Genomic DNA, 14,650 nt, shown 5'->3' on the forward strand with positions numbered 1-14,650 from the left:
CAGAACCAGTACTAAGTAGTTGGGAGATGAGAAGTGAAATTGGCAATGAAATTACAGAAGCACACTTTTTAAGTAAGGCAGTAGGGGCCGGGTCAAGATAACAGGAAGACGAGTGTGCTGCCTTGATTAGCTTGATTAGAGAGTTAGGAGGAGGAGCAGTGCAAATCCACATAATGTACGAAATTAAAACATTAGGACACTGACACTTGGCGGGATTCTAATCATTATCAACATATTGAAATCACCAAGTAATAAAACAGAAAGTACTCCACTACATTTCATAAAAACATGTTGTTTCTCATTATTTTGAACTGAAGAAATCATCACCTGCTCCGAGACATAATAGCGGTGTCTAAATAGTGAAAGATTCTTTTCAATGAACCTGTTAAATCTGTTCGCAGATCACACTGAATGATTATTTTGTGAATTGGACTGATCTGACTGTTAAAAATTCACAAGTCAGACTCAAAAGTAGCTAAGAATGGGAGATCCCCGGAACATGAGTGCACGCGTGAAAAGCAAGTTACTAATGCCAAATTTTAACATTTATTTTTGCAAATAAAAATATGTATTTTATATGTATTTTGTTTCTTCAGGTCACAACGGTCAGTTGCTTGTGAAGTAAATCTGCTACTGTTTAACCCCATTGTATGAAAGGCTTGAATGTGGACCATATTATGTCCATATTGTATCACCATCTGAATGGAGTAGTTTTAAGATAAAAACTAAACATACCATTAAAATAACGCAAATGAATGTCCATGCATCTTCACCGCTGCCGTAGCAGTTTTAAATGATGTAAAACTAGTGTGATTGCATAATGTTCTTCTAAAAATGTTAACATATTTTACCCTATGTGACATCTGTTTTCTTACTTGCATATCATATATTAAGTGTAATCTTCCTTACTGACTAGTGCTGGCTACTTGACAATTCACAATAATTCATAATGATGTCAGACTGAGCTGTAACCCTGTAACCTATTCAAGCTCTATCTGTGTGGCTATTATATACCTTTAATACTTAAGTACATTAAAAATCAAGTACTTTTGTAATTTTACTCAGGCAAAATTGAAAAGGAGTTAATCCTTTACTGGAGTAATATTTTATTAGGCTATGTGTTTTTTTTTTACTTAACTACTTGATTTGTGTCCTTATGACATGAATATTACTATAGTTGTAGTTTGAGGACGGAGTTCTGGTTTTGCTTCAGGAATCAGATTTTACACTGGACATCAAGTTGTGACCCAACACAATACCATGCCATTTTATCTACCAATTTTCAACAAAATACTTTGATTAATGTTGCCTTTAATATTCTGAGATATACTGTACATTATACAAACTTACATATTTCCAGTGGTTTTGTTCACACTCTGTTTCATTAAATCGTTCTGCTCTGATGTCGTTTGACGGTCATGACTGTTTTTTTTGTTTTTTTTCAGAACAGTGGATATCTCTCTTTCACACTCCTATGCTCTCCCTCTCAGCGATTCTTCTCTCTTATTCCCTCTTTGAACAATTCCCATACATAACAGTGTTTTTCCCTTTAATGTTTTAAATTTGTCTGGACTCAGAGAGAGATTAACTTTTATATAAAAAATATTGAGTCAACAGCACCTCTTTCTTTTTGTCTGAACACCAGTGAGACTTGATAAACAGACACTGTTCTGCGGCTTTGAGAAGTGGGCCTGTTACACAGAACCAAACGCAGGACAATGGAAAACTTTAATGACTTTGAGTACATCATGAATGATATGACAGACTATTACTTGGAATACTAAATATAAGATGTTGAATGTCCTCGTACAAACAAGTTACCCACTGAACATATACATTTACAATACCTATTGTAAATAACGTCCAAATAATACAAATTCTGTGATGCATAGCCATGATAAACACGCTTGTACTGTATAATACTGTCCAATCCATCTGTCATTTTGACAAAGATGTCTCACAGAAACAAAACCGTAAATATTTCTGGGTCACATCATATAAATATAAATTGCTTCGGTTATGTGTTTGTCATTTTGGAACAATATTCCAGTTAGTAGACTGGACCACCCTTGGAAAAGTAAGCATTACCAGACAAATTGCTGTCACTATTTCAGTCTGTATATATCTCATTAGTTGTACATAAACTGTTTTAAAAAAACAAGTAATTTAGACACTGAAACGTTATCATATTAACAGCATAAAATATGATGAGCAACTTTAAAGTCATACAAGTGTTTACAAATCTATTGAGGTTTATAGAAATTTTAATTTGTAGATTGATTTTACTTTTATTTTTTAAAGCATTTAACACATTGATCGGTAACACTTTATTTGAATGTGTCCTTGTTACACGTTACATGTATTGACTATAATAACTATAAATTAAGGGTGTCACGATTTCGATCTTAAATCGAAATCAATCGAAATAAAAAAAAAATCGAATCGATCGAATTAAAAAATGGAATCGTCGATGCTGCCACGCCCCCATGTCACGTCCGGTCGGCGTGCCAAGCGGGAAAAAAACATGCGTGTTGAAAAGCTGCGAGTCTATGGTCAACCTCCTCTAACTTAGCTACAGCCATTCAAAAGATAGCATGGCAACTGCAGATGCAGGAGACCCATCGACAGAACTTGAACCCCCTCCTCTTTCATTGAAGTCGCAGGTGTGTAAGTTTTTTGGATTTCCAGTGAGTTATGTTGACAACGTTCGCGCTTCAAAAAAGCCACAGTTTACTTTGCAGACATCCCAAGTCTCGCGGAAGTTCCTGGAGTCTCCCGCATATTGATAGCGGCTCCCTGATGCCCGCAAATTAGTTAATCTCCCGGAATCTAGAGTGAGCGAGCGAGCAAGAGCGCGCAATCGCGCATGCGAGACAGAAAAAAACTGTGCTCCAAACCGTATAGCGCGCGCACGAGAGAGAGCGAGAGATCTTGCGTGTGTGCCTCATGAAGCGCATGTAAGACAGAGAGCATCCTGATTGGCCGGTTTCGGCTTTAAAAAAAATAAATGTAAAAATCGAGAATCGAATCGAACCGTGACCTTAGAATCGAAAATTTAATCGAATCGAGGATTTGGAGAATCGTGACACCCCTACTATAAATGCAATAAACATGCAACTAACCCTAAACAAAACCCTAATCCTACCCTAACCCTAAAGTAAGTATGTAGTTAATTAATATTATTCAGTTCTTATATATATATATATAATATACACTCACCTAAAGGATTATTAGGAACACCATACTAATACTGTGTTTGACCCCCTTTCGCCTTCAGAACTGCCTTAATTCTACGTGGCATTGATTCAACAAGGTGCTGAAAGCATTCTTTAGAAATGTTGGCCCATATTTATAGGATAGCATCTTGCAGTTGATGGAGATTTGTGGGATGCACATCCAGGGCACGAAGCTCCCGTTCCACCACATCCCAAAGATGCTCTATTGGGTTGAGATCTGGTGACTGTGGGGGTCATTTTAGTAAAGTGAACTCATTGTCATGTTCAAGAAACCAATTTGAAATGATTCGAGCTTTGTGACATGGTGCATTATCCTGCTGGAAGTAGCCATCAGAGGATGGGTACATGGTGGCCATAAAGGGATGGACATGGTCGGAAACAATGCTCAGGTAGGCCGTGGCATTTAAACGATGCCCAATTGGCACTAAGGGGCCTAAAGTGTGCCAAGAAAACATCCCCCACACCATTACACCACCACCACCAGCCTGCACAGTGGTAACAAGGCATGATGGATCCATGTTCTCATTCTGTTTACGCCAAATTCTGACTCTACCATCTGAATGTCTCAACAGAAATCGAGACTCATCAGACCAGGCAACATTTTTCCAGTCTTCAACTGTCCAATTTTGGTGAGCTCTTGCAAATTGTAGCCTCTTTTTCCTATTTGTAGTGGAGATGAGTGGTACCCAGTGGGGTCTTCTGCTGTTGTAGCCCATCCGCCTCAAGGTTGTGCGTGTTGTGGCTTCACAAATGCTTTGCTGCATACCTCGGTTGTAACGAGTGGTTATTTCAGTCAAAGTTGCTCTTCTATCAGCTTGAATCAGTCGGCCCATTCTCCTCTGACCTCTAGCATCAACAAGGCATTTTCGCCCACAGGACTGCTGCATACTGGATGTTTTTCCCTTTTCACACCATTCTTTGTAAACCCTAGAAATGGTTGTGCGTGAAAATCCCAGTAACTGAGCAGATTGTGAAATACTCAGACCGGCCCGTCTGGCACCAGCAACCATGCCACGCTCAAAATTGCTTAAATCACCTTTCTTTCCCATTCTGACATTCAGTTTGGAGTTCAGGAGATTGTCTTGACCAGGACCACACCCCTAAATACATTGAAGCAACTGCCATGTGATTGGTTGATTAGATAATTGCATTAATGAGAAATTGAACAGGTGTTCCTAATAATCCTTTAAGTGAGTGTATATATATATATATATATATATATATATATATATATATATTAAATAAATGCTGTTCTTTTGAACTTTCTATTCATCAAAAAAATATATAGTAATATAAAAAATGACTTTACAGTCACTTTTGATTAATGTAGTGTTCTTGCTAGAAAAAAAAGTATTCATTTCATGTCTTTTTTTTTTTTATCTTTTTATCTTACTGATCCCACAATTTGGAATGATAGTGTATATTTTATTTTTTCATATTTATGCATTTCATTCAGTTCTCAGAAATGTATAAAGACCGATGACAAAAAAGTAAGACCGCATTACATTGAGTTTGGATAATAATATAATACAGTCATAAAAAGAGTGAAAATATTTACTCTTATCCTTAATCTGGATTTAATGTATAAATAAATATAAACATTTATAATATATTTGAGCAATATCAACCGAGCAGGAGTGTGATATGGTATTAACAGTTCAATAAATAAATTAATAAATACTACTAAATTACATTTGTGTCTTTACAGTTCATACACATACAAACACATATGGATAGAAAAAAACAGACTATACACATTCACATCACACACACACAGACAGACACTGTGACCCAGGCTTTAGCAGAGCAATCAAGTTAAAGTTTGCTCAGTCAGACTCCGTTTACTCTGATCAGATGTAGCTGTTGTCCATGGCAACTAAAGACATTATCATCACCACACATCATAAAAACCAGTCATCCGAGCAGTTTACCTACCAAAGTGGGTTGAGTCTGAGGAACAGACTTTGGTTTTCTTTTTTTTTAACCAAAGACCTTGAGATTTGAGGATAAGAGACGTGCCTCAAAACCCTTTTGCGGAAGGATATACACTGCCATGAACACGGTTATTTGCAAAGACCTCATAATTGCACAAGATCACTGATATAGTAGTGGCCAAAAGTGGCCTCGAAAACATTTATTCAAATGTTATTAAAATAAATTTGTTAAAGATTTTGTAAGTGCATGTATTGCATAGCTGTGTTTGGAGTAAATTGTTTTATTTGTGATAACACATTGAGAAATGCCAAATTGTGCAGACATAATTTTTGGCCAGGCTATTATAGAAAGAAGCTATGAACACATGAAAGAATGAGAGAGAATCAACAAAATATTAATATCTGGTTTTGTAGAAGTCAATAAATGCTTTGTTTATAAACCACAATAGCAGGCTCAAACAATGCCGTGTCAGTCCAGAGCTTCAAAAAAAGAATGTTAAGAAATGAGCAGAAATGTGTATAGACGTCATTTTAAAGTTGCATGCGTAAATTTAGCCAATCAGATTAGAGCTGGTGAATTGATTCAGCCAGCTATTCAATATGTTCCTGCACCCTTCTCCAGCTATTGACATTTTTATGTGCAATATGCACCAGTTGGCCAGCGAACATGTGCTGGGTTGTCCACAAGCGTACAGTCAGACACTGAGACCAGTGACATCAGTTCACCAAAAGCCAAGGTATGGCGAACTCTGATGACATCATCAAATCTTACTCCCTCAATATGATGACAAGTCATATAGCTTTGATCAAAACCCAGCAAATTGCACAGTTATAGGCCACAGTATTAAGTACTTTAAGGACTTTCAAGTACATCACACAACTTTTTCCAGCACTTCAAAGCACAAAAGTCAATTTAAATGTTATTTTTAATGTGATGACCAAAAATATGTTCTGTTCATCCTTCAAGAATTGTCCACATTTGTAAAACTAAAAGTTTCGCGATTTAAGAAAATGAACACTTGGTGAAATGCAAACACTTTTTTTATTCATTACTTTTATTTTATCACAAAAGGCATGGAATTACCACTACAACCAGTAGATGGCGGCAGGAGAGCACTTATTGGCTCATTAGCCATTTCCACTTCCTAGTTATTTTTCACACGTTTTGTTTTTGAATTTATTTTTAGAGATTATCAAATCACTAATAACATAAAAAAAATCTGTTTTTGTCACTTTTTGTACTGAAGTGTAAAGTAAATATTTATAAGAAAGATCGCAAAGTCTCACGAAAAACAAAAACTTTCCTCCAAATTGCAATTTAATAGAGCTCTTTTCTTTATAGTCACTGAAGCTGTCAGTCAGTTTTAATCAATGAATCTGACAAAATTTCAAAATGAATCTTTTTTTTACATTGTGTCTCCGTTTTGTTACAATGAGAGGATTTGTGCGCTTAGTAGCCAAAACTTGCGCTAAATATAAACCCATTCAGCGTTTTGAGCGATACTGAGCAGATTCTCCCAACTGGTAACTTAAACACCTCTGATTGGTCATTATTTTCAAATAATGCAAAATCACGTTGAACTCGTAACACAAATAGGGGAGACCGGGGGCGATATTTTTTTTCACAGGATGGTAGGGGGAGACTCATGAATATTCATTGGGGAACTCATCCCTGATTGGTCTTAACCCCAGTGACGGGTAGGTTTAGGGGCGGGGTTAGGGGTAAGTCATCAGACCCCCAGTGACGGGTAGGTTTAGGGGCGGGGTTAGGGGTAGGTCATCAGACCAATCAGGGATGAGTTCCCTAATGAATATTCATGAGTCTTCCCCTACCATCCTGTGAAAAAAAATATCGTAGACCGGGGATGGTTGTAACACGGGTCAGTTGTAACAATTCCAATCTGTCCAATCAGGAACTAGTTACAAATCACCTGATTCACTTAGCACATGCTCAGTTTAGTTCTTATTCCACATGAGATAAAGTAGAGCCCTGTGGCAGACACAGCAAATGTTAAAAAACAATTTTGAGGTAAGAAAGTTACCTTTTTTACTTTTTTTTGTTTTTGTTATGGGAATTTCTGCTTTGAAGTTAATCTCATCAAACTTGTATTATGTTTATTGTGTGTCTGTGTAGATATTTTCCATGCAAGTTGTTAGTGCTAATGTTTTGCCTGTTAGCTGTAAGGTGAGCTAGTTCATGGCTACATGACTCTGGGTTAGTTGTAACAACAAGACTCTGGGTTAGTTGTAACACACACGCGCGCACACACACACACACACACACACACACAATGTTCAAGTGTTCAATTTTATTATGGCCAATACTAACACTGGCAGTAACAAACATGCTTACAAACGAACAATGTTTGTGTTCAAGTTCAATTTATAATGGTCAATTACTATGACTGAGAGTGACAAACACACTGAGACTAAGAGTGACACACACATCAGTTATATTGAAAAGTCAGTGTTGAATAAAAACCTTTCAAAATAATTTTTTTGTCAAAATCTTTATTTCATTATGTTACATATCACCCCGGTGGATATCATAATGTTACATCTCACCCCAGGGTATGTGACAACTAACCCAGCCTATGGGGTGAATTGTAACATTTTACTCCTCGTGTTTGAAACTAAACCATGCATTTTCTTTTTGTGTTGCAAAGATAATAGCTATGTCATTTAATAGCAGACACTTGTTACTAGTTTGGATCACATTTTGAACACACTGACTTCAAAGTACTACCAGATATAGACAGAAAGGTCAAAATTGTTACAACCATCCCCGGTCTCCCCCTATAACAACCAGTCCAGATCGCTTGAATTTAATAGCTTTTCTCTTTTATTAAACAATTCTAAATTATTTGTTACATCGTAGTAATATAATTCTGTAAAAGGGATAGTTCACCCAAAAATGAAAATTAGCCCATGATTTACTCACTAGGGCTGGGTATTGACACAAATTTCACAATTCGATTCGATTCAATATTGATTATTTTGGATATAAGGTACAATACATGGCAAATGTTTTCAAGGAAAACAAATCTCTTAACTAATGCTGTAAATGGGAGTCAGTTAGCCTACTAGGCTTCATTAGCCTCTATAATATTGAAGGTAAACATGAACTGATTTGTAGCTATACACACACTTAAATTACACTTTTATTTATTTTTATAATAATAAAGTTATATGAAATATAAACATTTAAATGGTGGCTGTCATAAAAACTTGCCAGATTTATTCAAACATGCATTAAATATCGAAGAACATTAAAAATTATAATGAATATGTAATATGGTGCATATATTTAGCAAAATGCTCCTCTCTAGAGTTAATTTTTCTAGCTGACTAACGAGTTTATGGTCACATATGGTTTTTCTGAGGTAAATGTGACGTTACATGACATTGTTTACAAGTTGTTTTACTGACGTCTTTCCACGGTTGAAACACTGATTGAGCGATTCCATGTGACATGATACGGATTTCGATAAGTTGTACTCTATCTTTTAACACACTTTCAGACGTTCATTCATGTTTATTTCGCGCTGTAACTGGTATTATTAAGGCAGAAGAGGAGATCATGTGCGCTCCGCGCTGCTGCCTCTCTTGAGCTGAGGAGCTGAGCCAGAGCGATCTCACACCACAGCGCCAAAACGGTATTTATGTTTTTGAATTTCATAAGAAAATGGACGTAATTTGAAATTTGAGACTTTATTTAGTATCAATAGTAACAAAGCACAAAGATTATTGCGATTTATTGGATGGGATGCGCGCTACAATGTTCCATTCATTCATCAAATGAAAACAGGATGACTAATCGATTCTTGAGATTTAAGAATCGATATCGGTTCGTAAAAATGAAAATCGATTAATATCGAGAAATCGATATTTTTTTACCCAGCCCTATTACTCACCCTCCATTTTAAATATGGATATTTTTCTTACACGAACGCATCGCTTCGGAAGGCCTTTATTAACCCCCCAGAGCCGTGTGGAGAACTTTTATCATGGATGGATGCACTTTGATGGACGTCAAAAAAATATAACAGCCGATCACTGCCATTATAAAGCTGGGAAGAGCAAGGACATTTTTTAATATATCTCCGATTGTATTCGTCTGAAAGAAGAATGTCATATACACCTTGACTTGAGGGTGAATAAATCATGGGCTAATTTTAATTTTTGGGAGAACTATCCCTTTAATCCTGCAAAAAAAAAAATACTTTGCATTGACCTGACTAGGCAGCCAGGGTATAGCAGCCGTCATTCCCTGCCATACCCAACGGGCGGCCATGACTGAGACGATCAATGAACGCATGCAGTGTTTGAGATTCCATCTCACTCAGTGTTGTTGAGCATCTTTCTTAGTTCCTTTCGATCAGGCTTCTGACATGTTTACATAGCACAGCCTAGCGGGGGACGCACTCTGCCTGCCTCCCCCTGATTTACAACGAGGGAACTGATATAACACAGGCCTCGCAGCATGAGCTACAAGCCCTGTGAACAGTTAAGTGCAGGTTGGCAGGATGTTGGAGAGGTGTTCTTCACAAACCGTGAGGGAGAAGAAGCAGATCGTGGACAACATCCCCTTTCACCAGCTCGCTTCCTGACCAAAGGCCGCTGACTCGATTAGCTGCATGTGAATGTGGCGTGTTTTAATGAACGCGTCAGTGTAATGGCATAAGGATGCGTTCCTCCAGAAATAGAATAAGTTGAGATGCAGTATATGAATAAAGCTGGCAAAAACTACTGTGATGACTTCATGCAGGAAGAAAGACTGGAATCACTTTCAGGCAGTTTCGAATCGGCTCTTTCTTTTGGGAAACAATACCTTCATTTTTCGTGCACTTTGATCTGTGAAACTTTGCAAACTTTTTACATTCACAAACAGCTATACTATACATGAAAAATGTTGAGATTAATGATTAATAAATTATGTAGAATTATTATTCATTGTTATGTAGACTAATGTAGTTAACTAATGTTAACAAATAAAACCTTATTATATAATGTTACCAAAAACTCAATTATTAATTGTCAATTTTTTAGGGATTTCCAGAAGTAACAATAACTGTGGCGATAATGGTATGGTGGCTAAAACCAAGGTTACCAAATTGTATTTATGTAAGGAATAAGCTTAATTTGGAATTTGGAAACGGTGATCTATGGGACTGCTAAAATCCAACAGGGCGCAACAGTGACCACATACTTTTTTTAGCCGCATCAGTTCTGGGAGTGTTTTTCCCATCCATTTTCATAATGATAAAAAAAAAAAAAATTATTTAAGCCATTTATCAGACCAACCAGCTCTGAAATGAATTGCAAGGCTATACTTAAAGAGACAGTTCACCCTAAATGCAAATTCTTTCATTATTTGCTCAGCAGTAGTGCTTTGTAAAAGAAAAAAAATAGAACAAACAGTACAAATAGGATAAGGATAAGGATGGGGCCAAAGCAGTGTTATATGAGAATTTTTCTACACATAAAATATTAAAATATCGATAACACTTTACAATAAGGTTTCATTTTTTGACATGGACTAATAATTAACAATGTTTTTACAGCATTTATTAATCTTAGTAAATGTTACTTTCAACATGTACTAATACATTATTAAAAATCAACAGTTGTATTTGTTAACATTAGTTAATACACTGTGAACTAACATGAACAAACAATGACCAGTTTAACTAATGTTAAAAAAGATGAATAAATACTTTAACTAATGTATTGCTCATTGTTAGTTAATGCATTAATGTTAACAAATGAGACCTTACTGTAAAGTGTGACCAAAATATCTAATCAGTTGAGCCCAAGTGAATATAAATATAAAAAGGTAAGATCAACAGTTTAATCATACGAACAGGCTATGTTTTTACAGTCAGATAACTATATATAGCACATAAGGCTTAGTGATTTTTATATTTTCCTATAAGAATCTACTAACAAAACAATGACTAATAATCAAAATGATCTCAGCATGAGCAGAAAAACAAGTTACTAGGCTAACTAGTCATTTTAAATTGTCATAATTACAAATGCCAGAAATTATAACACCTCTAATAATTTTGTAAATTAGAACATTGTTTATAATGAAATGCTCTTAACATGCTGAAATAATAATTCTAAAGGTAGACAAAAATAAACTTGTGTAAAGGCGCCAAGACATTAATCTGTCACAACATGGTAGTTGAATGCTTAACTTCACTGTTATTACAGTGGCAGGAGTGGTCAGCACACAACACACATTCTTCGTTTGATACAGCCCAGACACGCTCCACGAAAAAAGCAAAGCTAAGTGGTGTGAAACCAAGAGGTTTTACAAGTTATTTTAAATAACACATATGTTCTGTTCTAAAAAAACCTCTCTCACTTCTTCCAATCACACAAATCACGTCAGCCGGAGGGTTATGATCAGGGCACATGCCCCTAATCAGACTCAAAGTCTTCCTCCACTAACATCTCAAGAGGAGTGGAGAGAGAAGAAGAGCAAAAGCGAGAGCAAGACATGGGGTCTAGTTCAGAATTTCCATGTCGTTTTCACACTGTGAAGCAACCACTCTAGACTGTGACCACTCGTTATGTTCATTAGGAAACGTGTGGTTACAATCAAGCACTCTGTCACAGTAATGCATATCATCATCCCGGTGAAGAGCTACTTTACATCTTTCAAGTTGTCTCCACAACGGTGGACAAGAATTAAAGGACAAATCACTGGATCTATCTGATACTGCCTCCTGCTTATAGCTACTGGTCGGACGCTCTTGCTTACTGCTCCGCACTTTGCTCTATCGCTTTTATATTTTATCTCCTAACTTTAACTTCAGCAAATCAGCACAGTGCTAAATCGACATAGCTTGCAATCAGCGTTAAAACGAGAAACTTTTGTGACTGGAAGCTTACTACAAAAAAAAGCGGTTTTCCTATCCGACCAGCCTCCCACTGCCATCAGCTTACATTCCAGAGAAGGGAAAACACAGTTGCCTATACATTCAAAAGGATAAGAAAGAAAATGCCTCTTCTAGAATCTACTTGCTGCACAAACTGCCACAGACTTTTACAAAGGATTGCAGTTCTTGAAACAAAGTTACTTACGGGACTACCAAACCAGACGGAACACACAACAGAGCTTCGTCATGGACGTCGCCAGTTTACAGCCGGTGAGTCCCATGAATCTAGTGCTCCTCGACAGGCCATACTGAGAGTAGAGAAACAAGCCGACCAACACACTAATCGATGGCACAAACAGGGAGCGAGACCCAAAGGCACTCGAGACATCAGATTGTCACGAGCATCACATATTGCCGCAGTAGCATTCTCTACCCCAGATACGGCTCTGACAAGGATTGCAAACACTGGTTTCCTACCACCGCCTATACATCTTGAGAACAGCTTTAAAGTATTAATGAATGTAGATGAGGAATCAGAAAGAGCAGTCAGAACTCATCAAGAGGGATTTCAATGAACTTTTTGAAACAATTACTGAAAGTGCAGACGTTCATCAGTGGACCACTTCCAGCGAGAGGAACAAAACGGTTGTCACGGTTGCTTGGGCTTAATACAAGGCTGCAAAAAACCTGCAATATAAAACGAGTAAACTTCATTGACCACTTCAATCTTTTCTGGAGTCAGAGCCTGAGGCAACTGTTCAAACAGAATGGCCTCCACCCAAACAAACTTGGTGCAACAGTGTTAAAGGACAACATTAACTTCTCCCTCCATCACCCTTCAGCAGAGTGGTTTCTCCCACATGGAAAAATCTCACAGTACAACAAGAAACTGTGGAAAATATGATACACCGGTGTTTTTTTTTTCCCAGATGAGAAGTTTATTTATGCATAATCTTATTACTCTTTTAATTCTTTTTAGAACTGTATCCACTGTATTCCTCCTTTTGATTCTAAACTGAACTCAAATGGCACTGAGAATTGGGTAAGTGACAAACATAAATGACTTTAGTTGGGGAACTTGAGAGATGAAACCATGCTGATGGCCTGGGTCTGTGGTGGAGTAGAGAGTTTGATGTGTAATTAAACTCGAGGTTCTGTGGAGTGCTGTCTGGATTGCTTCCATTCCCAGAGCTTCTGAAAAAATGGGTTTTTGGGGTGCGAACTGATTGGGCAGTGAACTCAAGGTTACCCCATGAGTCAGTCCTAGAGCTCCTCCTGTCCGATTTTAGGGGAATTTTTTTTTCCCCTTCTCAGTTTTGCCAGATGAGAAGTTAATCTATGTATCATCTTTTAATTCATTTTATAACTGTTTTAATTTTCCTTGCTCTTATTTTGTGATTATTTTAATTCCTTTCTGTAAAGCAAAAGCACTTTGAATTGCCTTAGTGTATGAAATGTGCTATATAAATAAACTTGCCTTGCCTTGATAATGAAGAATGTAGCAGAAAGTGTTGTTGACATCAGTCAAGAGATTAAATATTATCAAACTGCATTGTATATACAAAAATCTCAAGGCACCTGTGTTCTGTATAGCATTCAAGTGTTTTTTGCACATAAAAACAGGTCATGTATGAATGTCTCCAGTCATTCTGTTATTGCAATAATGTGAAACCAAAAAAATATTAATTTATACTTTCTCTTAAGATAAACAGCACCAAGGCAAATGCCAAATATCCTTGGATCACCCCTCAAGCTGTGATGCCTCGTTGTTTGGTTCAGTAGTCTGTGTCTAAATCAGTTCGTCTTTCAGCATGTAAAAAGACTTGGGTATCTGGAGCCACAACCCATTCTCACTTCAAATGTGTGAAAAACTGGTTAAGCACCATTAGCATTACTTTTAAAGATGCTAAAGTTACCCCTATATCAACTAAGAAACTATGAATCGACTTTAAATTGCTTGCCTTATGCATTGGCTCAAGACTCATTTAATTCTTTAGATGCATAGAATCTATTTATATATGAATGTGTTTTTGATTTGAACGCTCAACATTATGGCAGATGAAGATTTGGATCACTTTTGGGTCTGTTCCTCACACAAAGTAATTGTTTGGCCCCAGAAGGCTTGGAATATTTGTAAAAAAAAAAATAATAAATAAAAATGTTTAGTCCTGACTCTAGTTGTATCTGCCAATTGTGTTTTATATTGTCAAATAGTTAGGTTTAGGGTAAGGGGTTGTGGGATTACAAATGTAAGAATCTGTTTAAGATCTGTTGATTCTACGTCCAGACATAACATCCCATGAAAAACTAAGGTGAACTACAATGTATTAGGCATTCAAGGTGAACACAATCAATGGCATCAGTTTACAGATTAGATTACATTTATTTCCAGTAAGGGGTTTCTGCCAGTCTCTGATCTTAACACACAAAGAGAACTACAGCCGACTGTCAACTAGCATGCACGTTCTGAGTATGTGTTTGAATGAGACAACTGTCTATTTATGCAGATATATTTGTGAATATTTGTCATTCAAAAAGAGAAACTGCAGATACACAAACTGTAAACAAAGCAGTGTGTGCTTACCGTTTT

General features: G+C 36.8%; 1 protein-coding gene across 2 annotated transcripts in view; it reads right to left on the reverse strand.

Annotated features, from left to right (window-relative positions):
- prkg1b (protein kinase cGMP-dependent 1b) overlaps window positions 1-14,650 on the reverse strand; it is a 175,240-nt gene that overhangs the window by 88,054 nt on the left and 72,536 nt on the right. The gene's annotated exons all lie outside the window — the stretch shown is intronic.

Source organism: Rhinichthys klamathensis, unplaced genomic scaffold (assembly GCF_029890125.1).
Source record: "Rhinichthys klamathensis goyatoka isolate OS25496 unplaced genomic scaffold, OSU_Roscu_1.1 h1tg000035l_1, whole genome shotgun sequence".
Classification (NCBI taxonomy): Eukaryota; Metazoa; Chordata; class Actinopteri; order Cypriniformes; family Leuciscidae; genus Rhinichthys; species Rhinichthys klamathensis.